This window comes from Odontesthes bonariensis, chromosome 2, assembly GCF_027942865.1.
Source record: "Odontesthes bonariensis isolate fOdoBon6 chromosome 2, fOdoBon6.hap1, whole genome shotgun sequence".
Classification (NCBI taxonomy): domain Eukaryota; kingdom Metazoa; phylum Chordata; class Actinopteri; order Atheriniformes; family Atherinopsidae; genus Odontesthes; species Odontesthes bonariensis.
Genome location: NC_134507.1, coordinates 37047070 through 37073081, shown reverse-complemented (window position 1 = coordinate 37073081; position 26012 = coordinate 37047070). Strand labels below are relative to the sequence as shown.

General features: G+C 48.6%; 5 non-coding genes and 1 pseudogene across 5 annotated transcripts; all 6 read right to left on the bottom strand.

The window, feature by feature from the left end:
• Positions 1–9564: 9564 nt before the first annotated feature.
• On the bottom strand, positions 9565–9681 carry LOC142366703 (U1 spliceosomal RNA; annotated as a pseudogene).
• A 531-nt stretch (positions 9682–10212) lies between these two features.
• LOC142402280 (U1 spliceosomal RNA) lies at positions 10213–10376 on the bottom strand. Its single transcript, XR_012773332.1, has one exon. It is a non-coding gene; the product is annotated as a U1 spliceosomal RNA (small nuclear RNA).
• A 548-nt stretch (positions 10377–10924) lies between these two features.
• Positions 10925–11088, bottom strand: LOC142365961 (U1 spliceosomal RNA). Its single transcript, XR_012766686.1, has one exon. It is a non-coding gene; the product is annotated as a U1 spliceosomal RNA (small nuclear RNA).
• A 548-nt stretch (positions 11089–11636) lies between these two features.
• Positions 11637–11800, bottom strand: LOC142365989 (U1 spliceosomal RNA). Its single transcript, XR_012766691.1, has one exon. It is a non-coding gene; the product is annotated as a U1 spliceosomal RNA (small nuclear RNA).
• A 548-nt stretch (positions 11801–12348) lies between these two features.
• On the bottom strand, positions 12349–12512 carry LOC142365781 (U1 spliceosomal RNA). The gene has a single exon (XR_012766649.1). It is a non-coding gene; the product is annotated as a U1 spliceosomal RNA (small nuclear RNA).
• Positions 12513–21445: 8933 nt separating this feature from the next.
• Positions 21446–21604, bottom strand: LOC142366499 (U1 spliceosomal RNA). The gene has a single exon (XR_012766836.1). It is a non-coding gene; the product is annotated as a U1 spliceosomal RNA (small nuclear RNA).
• Positions 21605–26012: the final 4408 nt, after the last annotated feature.

Sequence of the window (26012 nt, the reverse complement as noted above, 5' to 3'; positions counted from 1 at the left end):
AAATATACAGCATGGCTTTATTTATATCGTTTTCCTTTCTACTTTGTGAATGTCACATCAACAGATAACAGATAACGTTTTTAATGTAACATGGAAGTCGAGTGACACCAGCGGCAGTACAGGTCTGCAGCCAGACCCTCTTGCTCGTCTGCGATCATATTCTGGCGATATACCTCTGTAATTTATTAAGAAGATCACCTGTTTATTTGGAATACAAGGTTTTTAGCGTAATGTTAAAGCTGGGTGACCGGAGGGTGTTAGCAACGCTATAAATTTATTTTTAGCAAAAGAAAAAAATACAGCATGGCTATATTTATATCGTTTTCCTGTCTACTTTGTGAATGTAACATCAACAGATAATAGATAACGTTTTTAGCGTTGTAAAATGAAAGTCGAGTGACACCAGCGACAGTGCACATGCGCTCTTTCGAGCTGCAACTCTGTCAAGTGCGTCTGTGATTTGGCCCGGAGCCATTATTTATGCAAAAAAAAAAAAACTATCCACCTCGTTTGTATGAATTTTAATACGTGTTACATTTGCCTATTGTACATTTTCAATTCTGGTGGCAATGCTATGGCTTTTGCCTCCATTTGTCTAATAATAGTGACTATTGCAATGGTTATAATGATCATGATATTGCTAAAAGTCTGTTGACAATTTCAGGACATGGATACTTTGCTGCCAGCCCTCAACATCCTGAACACCAGCCTGCCGTTAGAGAGGCAGCAATGCGTTCTGGCAGCCTCCAAGGCAGCCAAGGCCCAGCAGGGGAGAGGTCAGGTTTGTCCGAGGGACGACAAACTGAGGGACCCCAAGACTGCCTTTGAGGAGGGTAAACATCTTGGCATTGCATTTATACTATAAATATATAAGTAATGACAATGTGGTGCACCAGAGCTTTTGCTTGCCTGTTCACTGAGGTCATAACATGTCTCGTCTTCAGCAAAGAGGCGCTGCGGCGTACAGAGGCCGACTGAGGCCCAGTACTTGGGGCAGCTGGTCCTGACCTTCGGCCGCTACACCGGCCGGACCTTTAAGTGGCTGGTCGAGAACGACGTGGGCTACGTCAAGTAGTAAGCATTTACAAGAAAACCAAAGCAAGCCAGGAACAGTTTTCCCTTCACTGAAACTAACAGCGATGTGTGTGTGTGTGTGTGCATTTCAGTCTCGTCGACCGCCACGTTAAAGAGAGCCGGCAGCCGGAGAAGCGTGGGGCCTTAAACAAGGAGTGGCTGAAGGCCAGCCTGCTGCAGTACGTGGAGCTTTTTCCGGCCATCTCCTGCCACCTCGAGAGGAACGTGGACAAGGCCATTTACGGCATGGGCCGTTTCCGGTCGTTCACGATCCTCGAGATGTGGCAGTGGTACCAGCGCCACCAATCTGACCCTCAAGCCGGCAGTGAGCAGGAGCGGAGGATGGCGCAGGAGGCCCACACCTCAGTAAAGCAGTGGCTGCTGATGCGGGAGAGTGACATCACCTCGAAGTCACTCAAACGCTTCAGACAGTACATACTGGATAAAGAGGTAACTACACTGCATTCTGTAACTACAATGCAAAACCCAATAATAATATAACCAACAAGGCTGCCTCAAAGCAGCTCCTGCTGTCCTCACAGCCGTCCACCAGCACGGCTGCCTCAAAGCAGCACGAGCAGCTCCTGCTGTCCTCACAGCCCTCCACCAGCAAGGCTGCCTCAACACAGCACAAGCAGCACCTGCTGTCCTCACAGGCGTCCACCAGCAAGGCTGCCTCAAAGCAGCTCCTGCTGTCCTCACAGCCGTCCACCAGCAAGGCTGCCTCAAAGCAGCTCCTGCTGTCCTCACAGCCGTCCATCAGCAAGGCTGCCTCAAAGCAGCTCCTGCTGTCCTCACAGCCGTCCATCAGCAAGGCTGCCTCAAAGCAGCTCCTGCTGTCCTCACAGCCGTCCACCAGCAAGGCTGCCTCAAAGCAGCTCCTGCTGTCCTCACAGCCGTCCATCAGCAAGGCTGCCTCAAAGCAGCTCCTGCTGTCCTCACAGCCGTCCACCAGTAAGGCTGCCTCAAAGCAGCTCCTGCTGTCCTCACAGCCGTCCATCAGCAAGGCTGCCTCAAAGCAGCTCCTGTTGTCCTCACAGCCGTCCACCAGCAAGGCTGCCTCTACTGAGTCTCCTGAACAACAGACGCCCGTGCCGTCCTCAGCGCCTGGTCAGGGTCCCCCTGATGCTCGTCCCGAGGAGCCGCCGTCGACCTCACAGCCTGCGTCTGCCACCACCTTGTCACAGAGTGACTCTTCTGTAAGTGTAAAATCACAAAATACACAAGCAATGTTAATGCATTTCACAAAATCACCACATTAGGGAAAATAAATAACTAAATGTTTTGCGTTGTTGTACACCTTGTGTCTTGCAGGTGGAGCTGGAAGGCTGGGTGCGCCTCTGGGAAGACCCCAACGGAATCCCCTCTGCCGACATCCCCTGGCTGAAGGAGGACAGCGAGCGAGGCCTCTTCACACCAGTCCAGGTCTACAAGGACATAAAGGGCGCCATTAGAAGGCGGCGAGTGTTGAAGTCAGACCGGATGTGGTTCTACCCACCCGAGCCACCCGGCTTTGTGAGCGGCGGCATTCCCACTCCACAGGCCTTTTTCCGAGGCCGCTTTTTCTTCTGGCGTCCCGTCGGAGTGTGGCGGTGCTCCCTGAAGTGTCCGCGCGGAGAGAAGTGTGCCGGGGCTGGAGGCAACTCACACCTCTCCAAGTCTGGCTACCACTCCCGGGTAAGGCTCAGTCTCTGCACAGCTGTGCTCAGAGAAATACACACATCACCATTGACTACTTAACCTTGTAGCACCCAAGCATACGAATAATCATTGAAAAAAATCATTTTGGCTCTTCTTGCATCTTTTTGGGTGGGAATACACCAATATTTTTGGAATTTTTGAAATTGGGCTATTTTTAATCATTTTAGGCAATGTTGCATATTTGCAACTGTGGGCTTTCCTGATTAATTTTGTTCACACAACCAAGTCATTCTCTGCAGATCGATTGGCAAAAAAGGTATAGTGAACTGCTGCTACCACAATAAAATGTATGTAATAGATCTTTATTGAACATTCTTAATACAAAGTGCGGAACGCAACCATCATAAACTTTCCATTCAACAACAAATCAAAAAGATTTCACAGATCTTTGTTGTGAAAAAGTGAAGCACACATAAAATGCAAAAAATGTAATGTAAATAAATAATGTAAATAAATAAAAAGCTTGTTGCATATCTGCAACCTGTGATTGACCTGTGATTCTCTCTCTCTCTCTCTCTCTGTTTTAGGTACGTCACATCTGTGATGTGTTGGGCTGGTACACCCTGGCGACAGAGGTGTTGTCGTGCGGGCCGTGTCTCAAGGCTGCCAGAGGTGGAGAGAGCGGACCCATGGGTCGGTGGCTGGCGTGGGACGACGCCATCCTCCGGCAGCTGAGCGAGGCACATCGGGCCAGGTTTCCCGCCATACTGACTGCCAGGCGAGGGGTGGACAAGACCATCATTCGCCTCCTGCGTGACAGAACGGAGGGTAACACGATGGTCAAGGTGTGGCGGCAGGTGCAGGAGAACCACCTGGAGGACTACCACGAGAGGAAGGACCTCTACACCACACTCCTCATGGTCCTGGTGGAACCCAGAGGCATCGTCTCTGCGCTGGGCCACAGGGAGTTCCAGGCACCGCCCCCTCCGAGAGCGGTTCCCTGCGCCCGGCTCCTGCGCCACGCCTTCCTCCTGGCCGAGGCGGACAACGTGCAGGATTACCGGAGCCAGATCCTGTCCACGTTCGGCAAAGTGCTGAAAATGGACTCCACGAAGAAGGCAAGTTAGCCAAAAGTGTGTTGCATACAAGTACTCACAGGGAAACACCACATTATGCAAAGCTAAACTATTTGTTTGTTTGTTTTGTTGTAGGTGGTGAAGAAGCTGTCTGGGGAGGGCAAGGGCTCGGCTGAGTGGTTCACCAGCATCGGCAACGAGCTCTCCCAGATCGTCAGCTTTGTGCTCACCTGCGAGGAGTCGGTGGAGAAGCTGGGGCCCATGTGTCGTGGGGTGATGGAGAGGTTCCGCCTCGCAAACCAGCCCGTCCCCCAGATCCTCTACATCGACCGCGGTTGCTGCAAAGCACAGGGTCCGACCGCGGTGGAGATCCTGTTCCAGTCCTGGGTGGACGAGGGGATGGTGGTGAGGCTGGACATTTTCCACTGGCTCCACCGCTTTGACGCCGCTCTAAGAACGGAGGCTCACTCCAAATACGGCCCCTTTAAATCCGCGCTGGTCGGGGCGGTGCTGGCCTACAACCGCGAGGACCTCCAGCTCCTCATCGCTGCCATCAGGGCCAGAGACCCGGCCACCATGGAGGTGGTGAGTGACGAGGACGTGGTCCGGCGGTACGTCTCCCGGGACCAGCTGAAGCACCATGTCCGGCGCGTCACCCTCGGGGCCCAGGAGACGTTTCGCCTGGTCCACCTCCTCATCGAGGACCTGAAGGGTCCAGCAGGGCTGGATGAGAGCGGCGTTAGCCTCTTCAAGTCCCCTGGTAAGAAAAAAAACACCTCACACACACACACACACACACACACAGCCTGCCTGTATAGTATAACCAGTTGTTTAGTTTACAAGTTATAGAGGGGAAAAAAGCACAGAGGCTGACACGATTGCATTACTGTAGTTATAAATCTGTATAACTACAAAATGCAAATGCAAAATGACTACAGCTCAACATGTGTGTGTGTGTTTACAGCGGCCATTGATGAGATGTGGGCAGCCCAGCAGCGACACCTGGAGTGCATCCAGGACCCCCCAGGCATGGTCATGTATCGTGTCGCCCGCACCACCACCATCAACGGTGTGGACGTCCCGTATTATAAGGGCCTGCGTGGGAGCAACAGCCTGGAGGGGTTCCATAAATCTTTGCCCCACATGATTCCAGGTAATCTAAGGGAGAAAAATACCAAAAAAAAAACCACGTTTATCACATGATAACTGAGGTACTGATAATACCTGTTTGTTGTGATGTTCAGGTCCCCACTGTGCGGCGCGGCCTTATCAGGTTTACCTGATAAGTGGCATCGCCAGGTGGAACGCTGACCGCAGCTCAGACGCGGTGTTTGGGGGCGGAGGGCGGCACCACCGGGTGTACTCTGCGCCGCTCATTGACCGCCTGAACTCCCGCTGCCAGCAGCTGTTGGGCGAGCCAGTGGAGCGCAACTTCCGGGCCCCGGCTGATGTCCGGTCCGATGAGCTGCTCGGGCTGGAGTACCTCTTCAGCCAAAGCACGGGGGAGGCGTTCTCACTGGAGGGCATCGTCAGCGACGGTCCTGAGCCGGAGGAGGAGGTCGTTCAGCCTGGGGAGGTCGACCCAGACGCTGACGAGGCGTACCAGAGCGAGGAGGACCGTACTGATGTGGAGCCCCACATCAGACTGACCAGCAGCGAGACTGCTTCGGTCAACCCTCCTGCCTTTGTGAGTCCAATACATACTGATAGAAGAGAATACAGCGATACATGTGACCCGCTAAAAAAACAAGACATCGTATACATTAAAACTTACCTACTTTTCTCTGTGTGTGTCCGTGCGTGTGCGTTTTACAGGACGATGTCTGCAGTGTCAGTCCTCTGCCCGGGTTCCAGAAGCTGGAGGCTTTCTGTGCTGCGCTGCTGGAGGTCGGCTTGACAGAGCAGAAGCTGCTCCTCAGCACAGCAGAGCGGAACAGGGTCCTTCAGGCCTGGAATGCGGTGGAGGAGCATGACAAACAGCCACAGCGGTACCACCAGCTCTACCGCACCCACTGGGGCAACACGCTGTATTGTCGGACCAAGAGGGACGACCTGGCTGACGCCGCCGTGGTCCAGCGGGTAAAGATGGCTAGGAGGTACGCGCCAGCTCAGCAGGACATCAGCCCGCAGCACAACAGGCTGATGTACGTGCTGGTCAAGCTGCTGTGGCTGCGCAGCCCACAGGCCTCTCGCTCCAGCCCTGAGAAGGCCAACATTCTCAAGGCCTATGAGAGGATCCAGCACCGGGTCTTGGTAGAGGACCCCGTCCTGTGCAAGGCGGGCATCCCTCTCCCCAAAATTAACACCAAGACGGTGAGAGACTTCATCCGCCAGCAGGAGAGGCTGGTCAACCTCCACGCCACCAGGCAGTCAGCTGTGACCTCAAAGGCCGTGTCTGTGTCTTGTGAGCAGCTGCCTCCTGCACCGCGCCAGCCGGACGTCCTCCCTCCACCCGACTACCCCGTGATGGAGTACGTCCCCACGCCCAGCACAGCCGGCACCAAGGTGTTGAAGGGTCGGACCAACCTGCTGCTGGAGACGCCGCAGCCTCCTCCACAGCTGCTCCGTCTGCCGGTGAGGAGAATCCCCGCCACCTCCACCATCACCAGGCCCACTGCAGTGCTGCCCCTCGTCTCCTGCTCTGCCCCGTCCACCATCACCAGGCCTCTGCTGCCCCTCGTCTCCTGCTCTGCCCCGTCCACCATCACCACGCCTCTGCTGCCCCTCGTCTCCTGCTCTGCCCCGTCCACCATCACCAGGCCTCTGCTGCCCCTCGTCTCCTGCTCTGCCCCGTCCACCATCACCAGGCCTCTGCTGCCCCTCGTCTCCTGCTCTGCCCCGTCCACCATCACCACGCCTCTGCTGCCCCTCGTCTCCTGCTCTGCCCCGTCCACCATCACCAGGCCTCTGCTGCCCCTCGTCTCCTGCTCTGCCCCGTCCACCATCACCACGCCTCTGCTGCCCCTCGTCTCCTCCTCCACACAGCCTGCTGGTCAGGCCTCCATCCCGCAGGTCACGGCGTCTGTGCCCATCAGGCCAGGTGTAAAGCCGCCCTCTGGACAAAGTGCTGTGGCAGGGTTGTCGTGGTCCCGATCGACTCTGTACAAGAGAAAGCTGGCAGACCCCCCCACTGAGCTGGGCGTGAAGGTGCAGCGTCTCCCGGCCTGCAAAGTTTGCGGGCACAAAATCCAGGGACACAAAAAATATAAAAAAAAAGACATATTGCCCTGAGATCCACCGTTCACCCTCCAAAGGACTGGAAGACATAGTTTTCAAAAACTTTGAACACTTCATGTCCGTTGTGGACGGACTGGAGGAGTGAACGGTCGGCCCCTTGTAAATAGTGTATATAGTTGCTGTTCTACGTTCTGTGTGTTGTTCTCTGCACTGTTGCCCTGTTTCATTTACTTCATGTGGGGTTGTTCTCTGCACTGTTGCCCTATTTCATTTACTTTATGTGGGGTTGTTCTCTGCACTGTTGCCCTATTTCATTCACTTAATGTGGGGTTGTTCTCCAGTGGCGGCTCCTGACATTTTTTTTAGGTAGTGCAATTTCCAGTCTGTGAAAGCTGCATCAGAGTGAGCTGTGCGAAGCTGAACCGATTGCACTGATGCAAACCTGTTATGTTCCCACACAGGAAATAAAATGTCCAATCGTCCAGAAACTCCTTGTCTTCCTTAAATAAACACAACGCAGAGTCGAGGGGTTATTTGGTCTGCCAAATAACCAAAGTGACTGCAATTTCCCCCGTTATGTCCATAAGTACCATAAAAGTCCATAGGACTGAGGTATATTTGTCTAGGTAGCATAATTTATTGTAATAATTTTAAATAATGTTTTGTTATTTTTTGCATAATTTGCCAATCAGTTAATATTACACCTTAACCATTATTTATTTATTTTCCTCATATTGTTCCAGGATTCTATGAAATAAGTAAATAAGTAAATAAGCTCTTAATGATAAGATTCATTCAATTTTCATTCTAAAGAATGTAATTAAAATGACAACATATAAATCCAAGTCAAGTGTTTATTGAAGTTTTGGAAAATATGACTTAGAAAAGCATAACCAGTTGTCAAACATGGATAAGTGCAGCTTACTTATGTGAGATTTCTCTCTTTTTTAAATGTAATACTGCACCATTAACAATGAATGTGTCATTATACATTCTGCTATCATTGTCAATATTATATAAAAGATTTAAATCATTACAAGTCAATGACTGAGCACAAAAGGGTAAGTTATTTAGCTACATCAAATACTACCTGGAAAAATAGCAGGGTTGGTGGAGCCCTGGGTTTCATCTTTGCCTCGCAAGGCGAGCCCGAAAATCCTGCAAAATTCTTCCAAACTTCCTTCTCCGCATTAGTACGACGACTAAAGGGTACTTCTGTCAGAAACACTACTGTACTGTTGCACTCGACACTCGCCATCTTCTTCATAGAATTTTTTTTTTTTTTTTTCTTTATTGAAAACCACAATGTTACAACAACAAGTAGAAAGTTCATGGTCCCGCGCAACAGACATATGACGAAAGCACGTTGTGCGTCGTTTGTGCGAGCACATAAACCCTCATAGAAAATGCATTGGGAGCAGGATTTTTGAAAAAAACCGAGGTCCCATTCATGTCAATGGGAGCTTCCTGGTGCAAATTCGACCCTGACAGAAATCGCACAAAATGGGCGTAGCAACACCAGGCGCGACCTTAATCTGATTGGACAATGACATATACAACCAGTTTGCCTGCAGCAGATCAGTCCCACCTTAGCAACCAGATTAAAAAAAAAAAAAAAACTCTGTGTTTGGTAGTGCGTCGCACAAATCGCCCCTATGGAGGAGCCGCCACTGTTGTTCTCTGCACTGTTGCCCTATTTCATTCACTTTATGTGGGGTTGTTCTCTGCACTGTTGCCCTGTTTCATTTACTTTATGTGGGGTTGTTCTCTGCACTGTTGCCCTGTTTCATTTACTTCATGTGGGGTTGTTCTCTGCACTGTTGCCCTGTTTCATTTACCTCATGTGGGGTTGTTCTCTGCACTGTGCCCTTTAAAGTTGCACTTCTGTTATGCTCTGTAAACTGTGCCATTACATTTTGTATTGCTCCACAATGCCATGCAATTCATGGTCCTCTGTGCCCTCTCTGAGTGCCCTTTAACGCAGCACCTTTTGTTGTTCCTCGGCACTGCACCCTCTGGTGTCAACATTGCCCTTGGATGCTGTTTGCTGTGGTACTGAATAAAAATGGTCAGTGCTACAGTCACAATGAGTCGTGGAGTGTCTGTCAATTGATTCAACAATAACAGAGCCTAGTTATCAGAAATAAGGGCCATATAAATAAATGGCTTCTAGGGAAGTAGCATAAGAGGCATAGGAGTAAGTGATAATCAACAATACTTTATTGAAAGAAAGGGAGCAAAAAAAAATACATGGCATGATTTTTGAATAGCTTTTTGTTCATACACACACTTGAGATATAGCAAAAGTATGACAATAAATGCATTTAACACTTTATTCTGTTGATTGACATGACAAAACCATGCAAAAGCATGCCAGGAGGGGACTTTTGTGCGCAAATGGATGCAGGGGGCTTATGCTTGGTGCAACTATAAAATTGTGTGCCATTTGTGCTGTAATATCCTGGTCCTTCCTGGTCCTTCCTGGTCCACAAGACCTGGGGGAAGGCATATGCAAATTACTCTTGAGGTCAGTGACATCACAATTCTTAATTGCACCTACATGAACTCTAAGCCAATGGCTCACAGGGTCAATTGCACTCCTATTCAGCAGATCGCCATTCGCAAGGGTGAGTACAGCCGGTGTGCAATGGCTGAGCCTCGTCCTGGGTAAACCACCTTCTTGATCATGGTATCTCCCCTGCCAGGTAAGTATGAGTTGGAACTGTCAGAGGCTGACACCTCTTTTCCAGGTGCCTCACTCGGCCGGACGGTGCAGCAAATTCAACTGTCTGCAGTGCCATGCCAGCAGCTAACCTGAATCTGAAAAGATTGCAGATTAAAACACTCCAGCTTTTCTTCATCTTTCTGATCAGTTCTTGTTTCAACAACCAAGGAACTTGGAGCACAAATTTATATAGTTTTTCCACTCTCCCCATCTCTAGAGCCACACCCACCCACACTGGGAAAATTCTTAGTTGAGGCAAACCCTCACGGCTTAATATCTCCAGTGCAGAAATGCTGCCGTATTCCCATCTCGTTGTTGCCATCACTAAGGCAACGCCCACCTTCCTGGGGTGACTGCACTGTATGACCTCACCTGACAACTGCGCAGCTGCATATCAGCTGTGCAGACCTGCCGCAGCATTCAGCAAACCTTGCAAAACATGGGTTTTAAAGATGGAGAGGTGCCAGGACAAAAACCAAGGTAGAGTTGCCCAGGGATATTCACGTTATACAGTCAAATCAGGGGAGAGCGCGAACGCAGTCCCCCACTACCAGAAATTATGCAGTCGAGATTCCCACATTTGGGGAATTCGCAAGGGTCAGTACAGCCGGTGTGCAATGGCTGAGCCTCGTCCTGGGTGAACCACCTTCTTGATCATGGTATCTCCCCTGCCAGGTAAGTATGAGTTGGAACTGTCAGAGGCTGACTCCTCTTTTCCAGGTGCCTCACTCGGCCGGACGGTGCAGCAAATTCTACTGTCTGCAGTGCCATGCCAGCAGCTAACCTGAATCTGAAAAGCTTGCAGATTAAAACACTCCGGCTTTTCTTCATCTTTCTGATCAGTTCTTGTTTCAACAACCAAGGAACTTGGAGCACAAATTGATTTAGTTTTTCCACTCTCCCCATCTCTAGAGCCACACCCACCCACACTGGGAAAATTCTTAGTTGAGGCAAAACCTCACGGCTTAATATCTCCAGTGCAGAAATGCTGCCGTATTCTCATCTCGTTGTTGCCATCACTAAGGCAACGCCCACCTGCCTGGGGTGACTGCACTGTATGACCTCACCTGACAACTGCGCAGCTGCATATCAGCTGTGCAGACCTGCCGCAGCATTCAGCAAACCTTGCAAAACATGGTTTTTAAAGATGGAAAGGTGTCGTTAAAGCAGCAACGCCAGGACAAAAACCAAGGTAGAGTTACTCAGGGATATTCACGTTATACAGTCAAATCAGGGGAGAGCGCGAACGCAGTCCCCCACTACCAGAAATTATGCAGTCGAGATTCCCACATTTGGGGAATTCGCAAGGGTCAGTACAGCCGGTGTGCAATAGCTGAGCCTCGTCCTGGGTGAACCACCTTCTTGATCATGGTATCTCCCCTGCCAGGTAAGTATGAGTTGGAACTGTCAGAAGCTGACACCTCTTTTCCAGGTGCCTCACTCGGCCGGACGGTGCAGCAAATTCAACTGTCTGCAGTGCCATGCCAGCAGCTAACCTGAATCTGAAAAGCTTGCAGATTAAAACAGTCTGGCTTTTCTTCATCTTTCTGATCAGTTCTTGTTTCAACAACCAAGGAACTTGGAGCACAAATTGATTTAGTTTTTCCACTCTCCCCTTCTCTAGAGCCACACCCACCCACACTGGGAAAATTCTTAGTTGAGGCAAAACCTCACGGCTTAATATCTCCAGTGCAGAAATGCTGCCGTATTCTCATCTCGTTGTTGCCATCACTAAGGCAACGCCCACCTGCCTGGGGTGACTGCACTGTATGACCTCACCTGACAACTGCGCAGCTGCATATCAGCTGTGCAGACCTGCCACAGCATTCAGCAAACCTTGCAAAACATGGGTTTTAAAGATGGAAAGGTGTCGTTAAAGCAGCAACGCCAGGACAAAAACCAAGGTAGAGTTGCCCAGGGATATTCACGTTATACAGTCAAATCAGGGGAGAGCGCGAACGCAGTCCCCCACTACCAGAAACTATGCAGTCGAGAATCCCACATTTGGGGAATTCGCAAGGGTCAGTACAGCCGGTGTGCAATGGCTGAGCCTCGTCCTGGGTGAACCACCTTCTTGATCATGGTATCTCCCCTGCCAGGTAAGTATGAGTTGGAACTGTCAGAGGCTGACACCTCTTTTCCAGGTGCCTCACTCGGCCGGACGGTGCAGCAAATTCAACTGTCTGCAGTGCCATGCCAGCAGCTAACCTGAATCTGAAAAGCTTGCAGATTAAAACAGTCTGGCTTTTCTTCATCTTTCTGATCAGTTCTTGTTTCAACAACCAAGGAACTTGGAGCACAAATTGATTTAGTTTTTCCACTCTCCCCGTCTCTAGAGCCACACCCACCCACACTGGGAAAATTCTTAGTTGAGGCAAAACCTCACGGCTTAATATCTCCAGTGCAGAAATGCTGCCGTATTCTCATCTCGTTGTTGCCATCACTAAGGCAACGCCAACCAGCCTGGGGTGACTGCACTGTATGACCTCACCTGACAACTGCGCAGCTGCATATCAGCTGTGCAGACCTGCCGCAGCATTCAGCAAACCTTGCAAAACATGGGTTTTAAAGATGGAGAGGTGTCGTTAAAGCAGCAACGCCAGGACAAAACCCAAGGTAGAGTTGCCCAGGGATATTCACGTTATACAGTCAAATCAGGGGAGAGCGCGAACGCAGTCCCCCACTACCAGAAATTATGCAGTCGAGATTCCCAAATTTGGGGAATTCGCAAGGGTCAGTACAGCCGGTGTGCAATGGCTGAGCCTCGTCCTGGGTGAACCACCTTCTTGATCATGGTATCTCCCCTGCCAGGTAAGTATGAGTTGGAACTGTCAGAGGCTGACACCTCTTTTCCAGGTGCCTCACTCGGCCGGACGGTGCAGCAAATTCAACTGTCTGCAGTGCCATGCCAGCAGCTAACCTGAATCTGAAAAGCTTGCAGATTAAAACAGTCCGGCTTTTCTTCATCTTTCTGATCAGTTCTTGTTTCAACAACCAAGGAACTTGGAGCACAAATTTATTTAGTTTTTCCACTCTCCCCATCTCTAGAGCCACACACACACACAGTGGGAAAATTCTTATGTAACCCGGAGGTATCCCCGAGTCACGTGATTTCAGTTCAGTATGTCAATTCATTCTCAGTAATAAATAAATAGTTACACTTATGATAAATAGTTTATTTTTACTTTTTTTTGTTTATTTGTACTTGTAAAAACATGGTAAAAACACACTATATAGGATATAATGTGAAATATTGAATTTGAACATAACTGTGAAATATATGCGAGTTCAGGAGGGTATCGCGGGAATTGGGGAAAAAGAGAGGGAGAGAACGGGAGGAAGAAGCTCCAGGCAGGTTTGCTAGGAGAAGTGTTTGAGAGTTACACGATTAGTTTCCTCTGTTAAGTCGTCATTTATCATTTATTGTGACACTTTGTTTTTTATGGCGCAAGCTCAATCCGGGTTTTTGAATTTGATTTATAACATTGTTTTTACTATTGGTGAAGTACTACGAGTGTAGACACCGCGATAAGGCAACGCACATGACCGAGTGTTGCATGATAGCTAGCTAAAGTAAAAGAAGTGTACACAAGCGCGCCGATTGTTGCTGATTATTTTGATAGCAGGACAAAGTCGTGAATGTTGCTTGGTTAGCGCCTCAGACTACCAGGGACGTCTGAGGTTCCACCAGGTTAACCTTCGAGGGATCAACGCGCCCTGGATAGCGCCACTGGCGACCAGGATAAAGTCAGTGGTTCCTCCGGGCACCGAGGGATCAACGCGCCCCGGATAGCACCACTGGCGACCAGGATAAAGTCAGTGGTTCCTCCGGGCACCGAGGGAGGCTCGAGCTTCGTGTCTCCACGTTTGCATGGGAGACGTGTGACACCACAGACAACCCACTGCAGCTCGCTGGGGTCGTGAGTAAAGACAGACTTTGACGGGAATAAACTTGAGAGAATTAACAGGCCTGCAACGTTTGTTGTTTTCATAGCCGGCTTTTTGTTTCTTTTATTTGGTGCACCGGTGCATTTTTGTATGAGTGTTGTGACTAAAAGGGTGACGTAAGCCTCACGCTCTACTTTCGGGAGTGTGGGTAACATTTGGTTTTATACTGTGGGGCTACTGTCTGCAATAGTAGCCTAGTCTAAGGGAAGTATTGGCCAACTGTTTTTGTTTCGTCTTTGATTAAGGGGGAGAGGTTTTTTGTCAATGTTTATGTTGAGTTACAGGGACAACGTTGTGCTGGGTTAGAGGAGGAGGAGCCTACTCTTCCATGCTCTTTTGAAGTTGAAGGGGCTGGTACTTAAATTTAGGTACTGAAAGGCTTATAATTATGCAGAGTGTGGCCACGGTTTAGAGGTCCACTTGATGGTGGACGAATGTGAGTGCTCTACTGGGGAAAAACGCAAGCGCATCATTGAGAGCTTAAAAGGCCCTGCATTAGAGATCGCACAAGCAGTTAGGTCTAGTGACCCCAACGCCACACCCAAGGATTATCTCGAGGCCTTAGAGTGTGCCTTTGGGTCTTCTGTATCAGGAGAAGACTTGTATTATGCATTCAGATCGCTGCGCCAAAATCAAGGAGAGAGGTTGTCGGATTTCTTGCGTCGCATTGAACATGCATTAACTAAGGTCGTTCTTAGGGGTGGGGTGACAGCTACCCAAAGAGACAGGTGCGTATTGAACAACTTCTACGGGGTGCGATTGAGTCAGACCTTGTGTTAGTACAACTACGTCTCCGTGAACGCAAAGTCAACCCCCCTTCATTCTTACAACTTCTAACTGAGATACGTGAAGAGGAAGACCAGCAGTCAGTGAGACAGAAGTCAACAACACTGAATGCTAAAGCTACCGTACGGCAAGTTAAAACAACTGAGGATGAGCCGCTGAGTTCCACTGATGCAGCTAAGCTATGGGCAGAATTGGACAAGCTCAGAGTGGTAGTTGCTAAATTGACAGCCAATGAAGCACGACACACAGCACCTAGCAGGGAGACTGAGACTACCGTAGCCCCACACAGTCATCCTATGGACAACGACAGTGAGGTCAGGGCCCTACAGAGACAGGTAGCTGACCTTCAGCAACAACTGCAGATTATGACTGTGAACCACCGCAGTGTGCCTTACAGTGCATCCCCAGCATGGAAGCCTCAGGGTGGGGGTGACACTTATCCCAAACCAGTGTCTGCTAACAGCAGGATGGCTCAGCCTTCTAGTGGATTAGGGGAGTATTTCTGCTATCGTTGTGGGCAGGATGGACATATAGTCACTCGGTGCACTGCTGAAGAAGATTTGGGTAAAGTCATCACTCGACTAATTCGTAGCTTGCGTAAACAAAAAGGGGAAGACTCCTCTCAGAACAACCCTGACTCAGCTGATACAAATTGCCCGGTGAAGAAAAGCCAAGTGGAAACCCCAGTAGCCTCCCTCCTTCCTGACGGGTTAGTGGGAAAACCGTCTCTGAGCCCTGTGAAGATCGAGGGACATGCATGTACTGCCTTGATGGATAGCGGGTCTACTGTTACCATTATTTTCGAGAAGAGGTACCGTGAGCATTTGTCTCATCTCACCATCCAGCCTATTTCAAGGTTATGCATCTGGGGCCTAAGTGACAGGAGCTACCCTTACCTGGGTTACGTGGCAGTCTCCATGCAGATCCAAGATGGTGAAGGCCGTTTCCTTACCCAGACAGTCCTGGCGTTGGTATGCCCTGACCCCCAAGGACCAGACCAAGTTTCAGTGATTATAGGTACTAATGCAAGGGCATTTCACCATGAACTGGTGACAAATAGCAGAGCAGCGGGACACCACTCTGCGATGGCCTGGAGAGTGACTGCTGGTCTCCCGACACCAAACCCTGAAACACTGAAGAGTCTTACTTCAGATCATGTGGGGCAGGTTAAGTGGGTGGGCCCAGGGCCACTTACTTTGACGCCAGGGGAATCCTGTGTAGCTGTCGGCAAAGCTACCCTTGACGGGGCAGGGAATCCTGGGATACTGGTTGTGGATAGCTCAAGTGCCTTACCACAAGGGGTGGCCTTGCCTCCCTGTGTGTTGTTACCAGCTGACCTGAATAAAGACCGTTGTAAAGTTCTCCTACAGAACGTCTCCCTGAAAACAAAATCCATCCCCAAAGGGACGGTCATAGCGCAGATCCATAGAGCCGACGTGGTGACTGGTCTTGCACAGGCCCCATCCGTCCAGGATGCCATTGATCCAGCTTTGTTTGATTTCGGAGACTCCCTGTTACCTCAGAAGTGGGGGGACAGACTAGCTCAGAAGTTAGCAGAAAGGACTAAAGTGTTCTCTGTGGAGGAATGGGATGTAGGATTGGCTAAAGATGTGGAGCACCGCATTAGGCTTTCAGACTCCCGACCTTTTAGAGAACGATCCAGACGCATTGCTCCTGGAGATATCGATGATGTACGGCGACATCTACAGGAGTTGTTGGCCGCCGGAATAATCAAGGAATCACGCAGCCCGTACGCATCGCCCATTGTCGTAGCAAGGAAAAAGAGTGGCAAAATTCGCATGTGTATCGATTACAGAACCCTAAACACACACACTATCCCAGATCAGTACACAGTACCTAGGATAGATGATGCCCTTGACTGTCTATCTGGGAGCAAGTGGTTTTCTGTTTTGGATTTAAGAAGCGGTTATTACCAAATTCCTATGTGTGACGAGGACATGGAGAAGACCGCTTTTATCTGTCCACTGGGTTTCGATCAATTCGAACGAATGCCGCAGGGCATCATGGGCGCTCCTGCGACGTTCCAACGTTTGATGGAGAAAGCAGTGAGAGATATGCACTTGTTGCGGTGCTTAGTGTACCTGGATGACATAATTGTGTTCAGCCACACAATCGAAGAGCACGAAGAGCGGTTGCTTAAAGTCTTGGACCGCCTGGAGGAATTTGGGCTGAAAGTATCCATTGACAAGTGTCAGTTCTTTCGAACTTGTGTTAAGTATGTAGGGCACATTGTATCTGAAGATGGGGTCTCCACAGATGCAGACAAGATTAAGGCGGTGGCCCAGTGGCCACAACCCACAAACCTGAAGTCATTGCAGTCATTTTTAGGGTTTTGTGGTTATTACAGACGATTTATCGCCAACTACTCTGCAATTGTGCGCCCCCTGACTGACCTAACAAGAGGTTATGAGCCCCCCAGACGGGGATGACCAAAACAAAACGAACAGGGAAAACACTACTTGAGCAAGGCTGAGCCATTTGGGGAACGATGGACTCCCGCCTGTACCGAGTCATTCCAAAAAATTAAGACTTGCTTGATTCAGGCCCCAGTGTTAGCATTCGCTGATCCAACCCGCCCTTACATACTGCATGTGGATGCCAGTTTCGATGGCCTGGGAGCTGTGCTCAACCAAGAATACCCAGACGGCCTGCGACCGGTAGCATTTGCAAGCAGAAAGGTCAGTGTTTCAGAACGCAACTACCCAGTTCATCAACTTGAATTTCTAGCCCTAAAATGGGCCGTAGTGGATAACCTTTAGGAGGACTACCTTTATGGCCTTCGCTTTACTGTACGCACGGACAATAATCCATTAACCTACGTCCTGACTAGTGCTAAGCAGAATTCCTGTGGCCATAGGTGGTTGGCGGCCTTGTCTGTGTATGATTTCTGCATAAAATACAGACCAGGGCGCAAAAATGTAGACGCTGACCTTTTGTCCCGAAATGTAGTTGAGCAGGTCGGGTGTATTACCCCTGCTGGGGTCAAAGCCATCTGTAAGCCCATTCACACCCCTGTGCTCAGTGACCCTGCAACCAGATGCGTTGATCAGTTGGGTGCCCCACCCCAGTGCGTCCCGCAGGCGTACTTTCACTCCATACAAGTCAGCGAAGGGAATTTGGAGCCTTTTAGTTAAGGTGAGCTGCGTGTGGCACAGGATGCCGATGACACCATTAGTAAAATGAAACAAGCCCTACTAGCTGGTAGACCAATTGCCTCCCCACGAGATTCCCCAGAACTCATTGCCCTACAAAGGGAGTGGCCACGTCTTATTATCAAGAAGGGAAATGCTATATCGAAACACTGTCAGGAAATTAGGGAAACAGTTTTACCAGTTCGTGCTACCCAAGCAGTTGAGAGTCCCTGCCCTACAGTCACTACATGATGAGGGAGGGCACTTGGGCATTGAACGTGTCATTGAACTGATGAGGGAGAGATTCTTCTGGCCCAAGATGGCAAATGACATAGCCAACTACATAAAGAACTGTGGCAGATGTGTAGTTAGGAAGACTCTCCCTGGACGTGCCGCTCCATTAAACCAGCTTACCAGTAGTGGACCACTCGAGCTGGTTTGCATTGACTTTTTATCAATAGAGCCAGATTCCCGCGGAGTCACGAATGTTTTAGTAGTGACAGACCACTTCACAAGATACGCCCAAGCCTATCCCACTCGGGATCAGAAGGCCCCTACGGTTGCAAAAGTACTGGTTGAGAAGTTTTTTGTCAACTGTGGGTTGCCTGCTCGGCTCCATTCCGATCAGGGGAGGGATTTTGAAAGCCGACTAATCAAAGAGATGCTCAAAGTGTTGGGTATACGGAAGTCTAGAACGACCCCTTACCATCCTCAGGGAGACCCTCAGCCTGAGAGGTTTAACCGTACTTTGCTCTCCATGTTGGGTACTCTAGATTCTGGAAAGAAACAAAGGGGGAGTCAGCAAATATCCACTCTTGTTAATGCGTACAATTGCACACAAAATGATGCCACTGGTTACTCCCCCTATTTCTTAATGTTTGGGAGGGAGGCCCGCCTTCCCATAGATGTGTGTTTTCGGGCAGTGTTTGACAGTGAGGAGGCAGTCACTCACCAGAAGTATGTTGACAACTTGAGAGGTGACCTCAAGAACGCATACTAGTTGGCCATGGAAGCCTCTACTAAAAACCATCAAAAGAAAAAACGGGCTTATGACCGAACTGTACGCCAACAGGCTCTTGAAAAGGGGGACAGAGTACTTGTGCGGGCATTAGGGGGAACTGGTTAACAGAAGCTGAAAGACAAATGGAGTTCACTGCCCTATGTAGTTCTTGAAAAGTTGCCGAACTTACCTGTTTATCGGGTACAACCTGAAATGGGAGCAGGGGTAGTGAAAACCTTACATAGGGATCATTTATTACCCATTGGCGAGGTGGTAAGATTGCCCTATTCCAAGAATAATGACAAAGAGGAGCCAGAGCCACACACAAAGGGGGTGGCTACACGGCGCAAACACTGGGGAACACGAAACAGTCACCATACCCAACATACTGATCATGAATCCAGTTCCTCTGATGAGGATAGGGACTATTATTCTCCTAGAGTCACTGTAAGTTTAGATCCTGATATCCCACCATCCATGGAAGTGGCTGCAAGTATGGAGAATAGAGGTCAAGATGTGTTGGAAGCAATTTCCCCACTGTCAGCACAGCTTACTGCAGAGAGTAGTGGGGCTGATAATAGCGGCGAAGAGAATCCTCCTATCATAGAGACAGATGCAGGGTTGGCATTAGATAATGGTGATGTGGATATGCAACCAGCTCACGTAGAACCGTCAGAAGGTTCTGCAAATGACACGGCCAGTGTCATTGTGTCTATTGACTGTGAAGGTATAGGACAGTATGCCCCTAGAGGGAGGCGACAGCCAAAGCTAGTGCTGCGGTTCACCTATGATGAATTGGGGAAACCTTCAGATTGCCCGGTAGTTATTCAACACAAGGGCATACGGGTATCAGTCAGCAAAGACAGGGTCAGCCCCAATACTGCATGTTTGATGATTCGTATCGTTCCCATGGTCTGATGGGGACATACAGACCATTTGAAGGGGGAGGGTGTAACCCGGAGGTATCTCCGAGTCACGTGATTTCAGTTCAGTATGTCAATTTATTCTCAGTAATAAATAAATAGTTACACTTATGATAAATAGTTTATTTTTACGTTTTTTTTGTTTATTTGTACTTGTAAAAACATGGCAAAAACACACTATATGGGATATAAAGTGAAATATTGAATTTGAACATAACTGTGAAATATATGCGAGTTCAGGTGGGTATCACGGGAATTGGGGAAAAAGAGAGGGAGAGAACGGGAGGAAGAAACTCCAGGCAGGTTTGCTAGGAGAAGTGTTTGAGAGTTACACGATTAGTTTCCTCTGTTAAGTCGTCACTTATCATTTATTGTGACACTTTGTTTTTTATGGCGCAAGCTCAATCCGGGTTTTTGAATTTGATTCATTACATTGTTTTTACTATTGGTGAAGTACTACGAGTGTAGACACCGCGATAAGGCAACGCACATGACCGAGTGGTGCATGATAGCTAGCTAAAGTAAAAGAAGTGTACACCAGCGCGCCGATTGTTGCTGGTTATTTTGATAGCAGGACAAAGTAGTGAATGTTGCTTGGTTAGCGCCTCAGACTACCAGGGACGTCTGAGGTTCCACCAGGTTAACCATCGAGGGATCAACGCGCCCCGGAGAGCGCCACTGGCGACCAGGATAAAGTCAGTGGTTCCTCCGGGCACCGAGGGATCAACGCGCCCCGGATAGCACCACTGGCGACCAGGATAAAGTCAGTGGTTCCTCTGGGCACCGAGGGAGGCTCGCGCTTCGTGTCTCCACGTTTGCATGGGAGACGTGTGACACCACAGACAACCCACTGCAGCTCTCTGGGGTCGTGAGTAAAGACAGACTTTGACGGGAACAAACTTGAGAGAATTAACAGGCCTGCAACGTTTGTTGTTTTCATAGCCGGCTTTTTGTTTATTTTATTTGGTGCACCGGTGCATTTTTGTATGAGTGTTGTGACTAGAAGGGTGACGTAAGCCTCACGCTCTACTTTCGGGAGTGTGGGTAACATTTGGTTTTATACTGTGGGGCCACTGTCTGCAATAGTAGCCTAGTCTAAGGGAAGTATTGGCCAACTGTTTTTGTTTTGTCTTTGATTAAGGGGGAGAGGTTTTTTGTCAATGTTTATGTTGAGTTACAGGGACAACGTTGTGCTGGGTTAAAGGAGGAGGAGCCTACTCTTCCATGCTCTTTTGAAGTTGAAGGGGCTGGTACTTAAATTTAGGTACTGAAGGGCTTATAATTATGCAGAGTGTGGCCACGGTTTAGAGGTGTGGTCGGTAAAAGCAGTGAATATAGTGACATATAGTTTGAAGTGTACTATTGAGTACCTTTGATTTATTGTTTTTTCATTTTGTGAGCTTATACGGGGGCAACATAGTAGTTGAGAGTGGGAGATTACCCATTTGTGCATTTTTTGTTTGAACTATTACATAGTTTTATTTTTTCTATTGAACATATAAATGGTGCTTAAATAAATATTTTCTTTTGGAAATTCATTGTATAACTTGTCAGACTCCACTCACTTTAGGGTAACTGCATTACCAGGTACACATACTTACTATAGCTCAGCACGAACCCACTTTTGTCCACTTATTTATCTGAACGGTAATAGGAAGGGCTACACTTAGTTGAAGCAAACCCTCACGGCTTAATATCTCCAATGTAGAAATGCTGCCGTTGTTGCCATCACTAAGGCAACGCCCACCTGCCTGGGGTGACTGCACTGTATGACATCACCTGACAACTGCGCAGCTGCATATCAGCTGTGCAGACCTGCCGCAGCATTCAGCAAACCTTGCAAAACATGGGTTTTAAAGATAGAAAGGCGTTATTAAAGCAGCAACGCCAGGACAAAAACCAAGGTAGAGTTGCCCTGGGATATTCACTTTAAACAGTCAAATCAGGGGAGAGCGCGAACGCAGTCCCCCACTACCAGAAATTATGCAGTCGAGATTCCCACATTTGGGGAATTCGTAAGGGTCAGTACAGCCGGTATGCAATGGCTGAGTCCTGGGTGAACCACCTTCTTGATCATTGTATCTCCCCTGCCAGGTAAGTATGAGTTGGAACTGTCAGAGGCTGACACCTCTTTTCCAGGTGCCTCACTCGGCCGGACACATGCCAACTAACAAGTAAGCCCAATCAGACTCTAAAACCTGCTCCTCTATTACCAATTCCAGCAGTCAATCAACCTTTTGAGCATGTGATCGTGGACTGTTTGGGCCCCCTCCCTCGCTTGAAATCCGGTACTATCTCTCTTCTCACTGTAATGTGCCAAGCCACTCGCTATCCAGCAGCATACCCGTTGCGTACCATCACTGCTAGGTCGGTGGTGAGAGTGTTGTCACAATTCATCTCTATATTTGGCATTCCAAAAATCATTCAAAGTGACCAGGGTTCGAATTTCTCCTCACACCTTTTCTCTCAAGTGTTGAAGCAGCTTAACATTAAGCATAACAAAGCATCTGCGTATCATGCACAAAGTCACGGAGCATTAGAACGTTTCCATCAAACGTTGAAGTCGTTGCTACGTTCAAATTGCATTCAAATGGAAGGTGACTGGGAGGAGGGTTTGCCCTGGTTAATGCTTGCGGCTAGGGAAGTAGTTCAAGAGAGTACAGGGTTTAGCCCAAATGACTTGGTGTTCGGCCATACTGTACGAGGTCCGTTAGCCATTTTGAGGGACCAGTGGATGGGGGAGGACCCTCCCCGGAACCTGTTAGACTATGTGAATGGTTTTCGGCGTAGACTTTATGCAGCTGGCGAACTGGCCAGGGAGAAAATGGAGCATGTGCAGGGAAAAATGAAAAAGCTCTATGATAGACGTACGGAACGGTGGGTTTTCAGTCCTGGTGATCGAGTACTGGCGCTGTTGCCCATCATAGGCTCGCCATTTCAAGCCAAATTTAATGGCCCACACACAGTTTTAAGGAAGCTTTCTGATTTAAATTATTTGATTTCGACTCCAGAGCGCAGGAAAACCACCCAATTGTGTCATGTGAACCTGTTAAAACCATATTATGAGCGTGCGTCAAAATCACCTGGGTATGGTGCACAGGTTATCGCGGCGAATTCTCATCCAGCATGTTTAGCAACTAGAGCATCAGAAGTCACTACACCTTTGTTGGTGAGTGAGGTGGAGGCGGATGGGTTACCAGCTGTTGATCAAGCATTAACACATGGGCGGCTGAAAAACTCTGAGGCTCTCTGTAACCTTGAGGCATTGTTGCAACATCTGCCAGAGTTAGAAAGGGCAGAGTTGGCAGAGTTGATTAGGTCTTTTCCATGTTTGTTTGGTGATACGCCTACTCAGACCCTCCTTATTGAACACGATATTGAGGTGGGAGATGTTCAGCCTATTCGTCAACGTTTTTTTCGTGTCAATGCTGAAAAACGCAGGTATCTGGATGCCGAAATTAAGTATATGTTGGAGAATGGAATAGCTGAGCCATCCTCCTCAAGCTGGGCATCGCCTTGCATCACGGTACCCAAAGCAGACGGCACACCAAGGTTTTGCACTGACTTCAGGAAAGTTAATGCTGTCACCAGACCTGACTCGTTCCCACTTCCTCGTATGGAAGATTGTGTAGATGAGGTTGGTCATGCTAAGTTTGTAAGTAAGTTTGATATATTGAAAGGGTACTGACAGGTCCCTTTAACTCAGCGGGCCCATGAAATTTCTGCATTTGTGACACCGCACAGTTTGTTTTCTTACAAGGTTATGCCTTTTGGCTTGAGAAATGCGCCAGCGACATTTCAACGCCTTATGACTCGTGTTCTGGGGGACCTGGAGGGTTGCGCTGTCTATTTGGATGACGTGGTGGTGTTTTCTGACTCTTGGCGTCAGCATGTCGAGCGCATCAGGGTGCTGTTCGGTCGCTTGGCTGAGGCCTGTCTCACCGTGAACCTCTCAAAATGTGAGTTTGCCAAGGCGACAGTGACTTATCTTGGCCGAGTTGTGGGTCAGGGGTGCGTCCGTCCTGTGGCTGCTAAAGTGAGCGCGGTTGAAAATTATCCGGTACCAACCACGAAAAAGGAACTGTTGCGGTTTCTTGGATTAGTGGGTTACTACAGGTGTTTTTGTCGCAATTTTTCCACTGTTACATCGCCACTCACTAACCTTTTGAAGGCAAAGGCAGTGTATATATGGACCCCTGAATGTCAACAGGCTTTTGAGAACATTAAAGCCTTGTTATGTACAGCTCCTGTTCTTGAGGCACCACGGTTTGACCGCCCTTTTTCACTGCAGGTAGATGCGAGTCACGTGGGTGCAGGTGCTGTTCTATTGCAAGCTGATGATCTGGGTGTTGATAAGCCAGTGAGTTTTTTTTCCCCAAAAAGTTTAACTCCTACCAACTAAATTATTCAATCATCGAAAAGGAGGCACTAGCTTTGATATGGGCTTTGAAACATTTTGACGTGTATGTAGTTTCAGGCACTACACCCGTGGTGGTCTACACGGATCACAATCCACTAACCTTTTTGAACTCCTTGCAGTGTCCAAACCAGAGACTGATACGATGGTCTCTGATGTTGCAGTCTTATGGGTTGGACATCCGATTCATAAAAGGATCAGAGAATGTGGTGGCGGATGCCCTCTCTCGGGCCCATTAGAAGTATGGGTTGGCGAGGGACCTGGTGTGTTAGGACAACTTTGATCGGTTGATGTCCCCTTCCAGTTCCGCTTGCGGTGTCTGTTCCTGCCTCCTGTCTTTCTCCTCTTAAATGCTCACAGAAATCCTAGGCAAATCTCTGTTGCTGAGGAGCAAGAGTTTGGTGTGCTGGGGGCAGATGGCAGTGGTTGGACTTTAAACTGCTAATGGGGCAAGTGTTTTTTCTCTGATTTGTTTTTTTTGATAACTTTTCATTGAGCATTTAATAGTGCTGGTTGTGTGTTGTACCTACTAGGTTTTTTACATATTTCGGTTCCCTATATTGAACCTCTTTTTAGGGGGAGGGTGTCACAGCCCCTGGGGCTTGTGCTGGGCATGTCTCTCTCCTCCCTCTTTCTTTGGCTGTGTTCGAAACCGCCTACTACATACTTGAAAATGGCATACTCATCGATCTGACAGTATGCAGAGCGTTTACACACAGTGCACTTCACTCCTGCCCGAGCCGAAATCAGCCGGCCTGAAAAGCTGATTTCGCTTAAGCTATAAACTCTGTAAATATATAACTTTAGCAACATTTGAAACATTTTCAGGTGAGAAAGTAGTCATTTAGACCCCCAAGGTGTTAAAAATCTGACAAAATACCGGCTATTTACAATTTTGTTCCCAGGAATTCGGCGCTACAAAAGCTAGCCGCAGTGAGCAACGCACTTCCGGTTTCGCCGTTTTGACTGCTCTCGTCCCGTTAACGGATTTTGACTGTTCAAATGGCGATGGGTCACATTACGTTGCATCTTGGGTATTTTGAGTGTGACAAGTAACCTCATGATGAATACTCAACATTTCGGCGAATCTAGTATGTATCTAGTGTACATCCGGGAACTTAAAAAAGTATGACTAGTAGGAATAGTAGGAGAAGTAGGCGGTTTCGAACACAGCCTTTGTCTCCTCCCTCAGACCAGGAAGCTGATTGGAGTGTGCAGCAGTGATTGCGGCAGCTCGTACACCTGGCCGTCTGTGGGAGTGGATTTAAGCCGCCTTATTTTGTTAATTCTTCCCTTTTGGTTCCTGGCTGGGTTTGTGAGAACAGCATTGTGTTTTGGGATTGTTTGCTTTATCCTTTTGTTATGTTTCGCACCATACAACACCTTTGCCGCACATTTATGCTCCATAACACCACTACACTACTGATGACTGATTGCCACATCCCATTGTTTTACTTTTGTTGAATTCGTAGCTTAAGTTCGAATTGTTTTAAATAAATTTGATTTCCTTATAACTTACAAACCGTGTGCTTCCTCCTTTTTGATATGGCTTTTGAGCCAGGTCGTGTCATTAGTAAAAGCAAAGGTAAAATCACAGCTTTGATGATTAAAACCTTTCCTTCAATGGTCAGTCCTCTAAGTCCCCAGTATCCTAGTCTTTGCTTGACTTTCCCTACCACGTCTGGCCAATTTGATGACCCTCCTCCTTCCCTGTCAAATTTAATCCCCAGTACCCCGGGACTCTCACCCCATTGATTCGGTGGTCCCTTCTCAAGCTCTGTGCCAGTGGTTCGACACAGATGATGTAGAGGAGGGCAGATAACGGACAACCCTGACGGACACCGCAGTGGATGTTTACTGCTTTTGTCAGATGCCCGTTAACAAGGAATTTGCTGGTAATGCCCCGGTACAGCAGACCCACCCAAGCTATAAACCTTTCTGGGAACCCCATTTTTTGCAGTACCTGGAAAAGGTACTGGTGCGAGACCCGATCAAAGGCTTTCTCAAAGTCTAAATTTAGGACTGCTAGTCGAATGTTTCTGTCTCTCGCATAACAGATGGTGTCTCGGATCAGTACGAGGCTGTCGGTTATC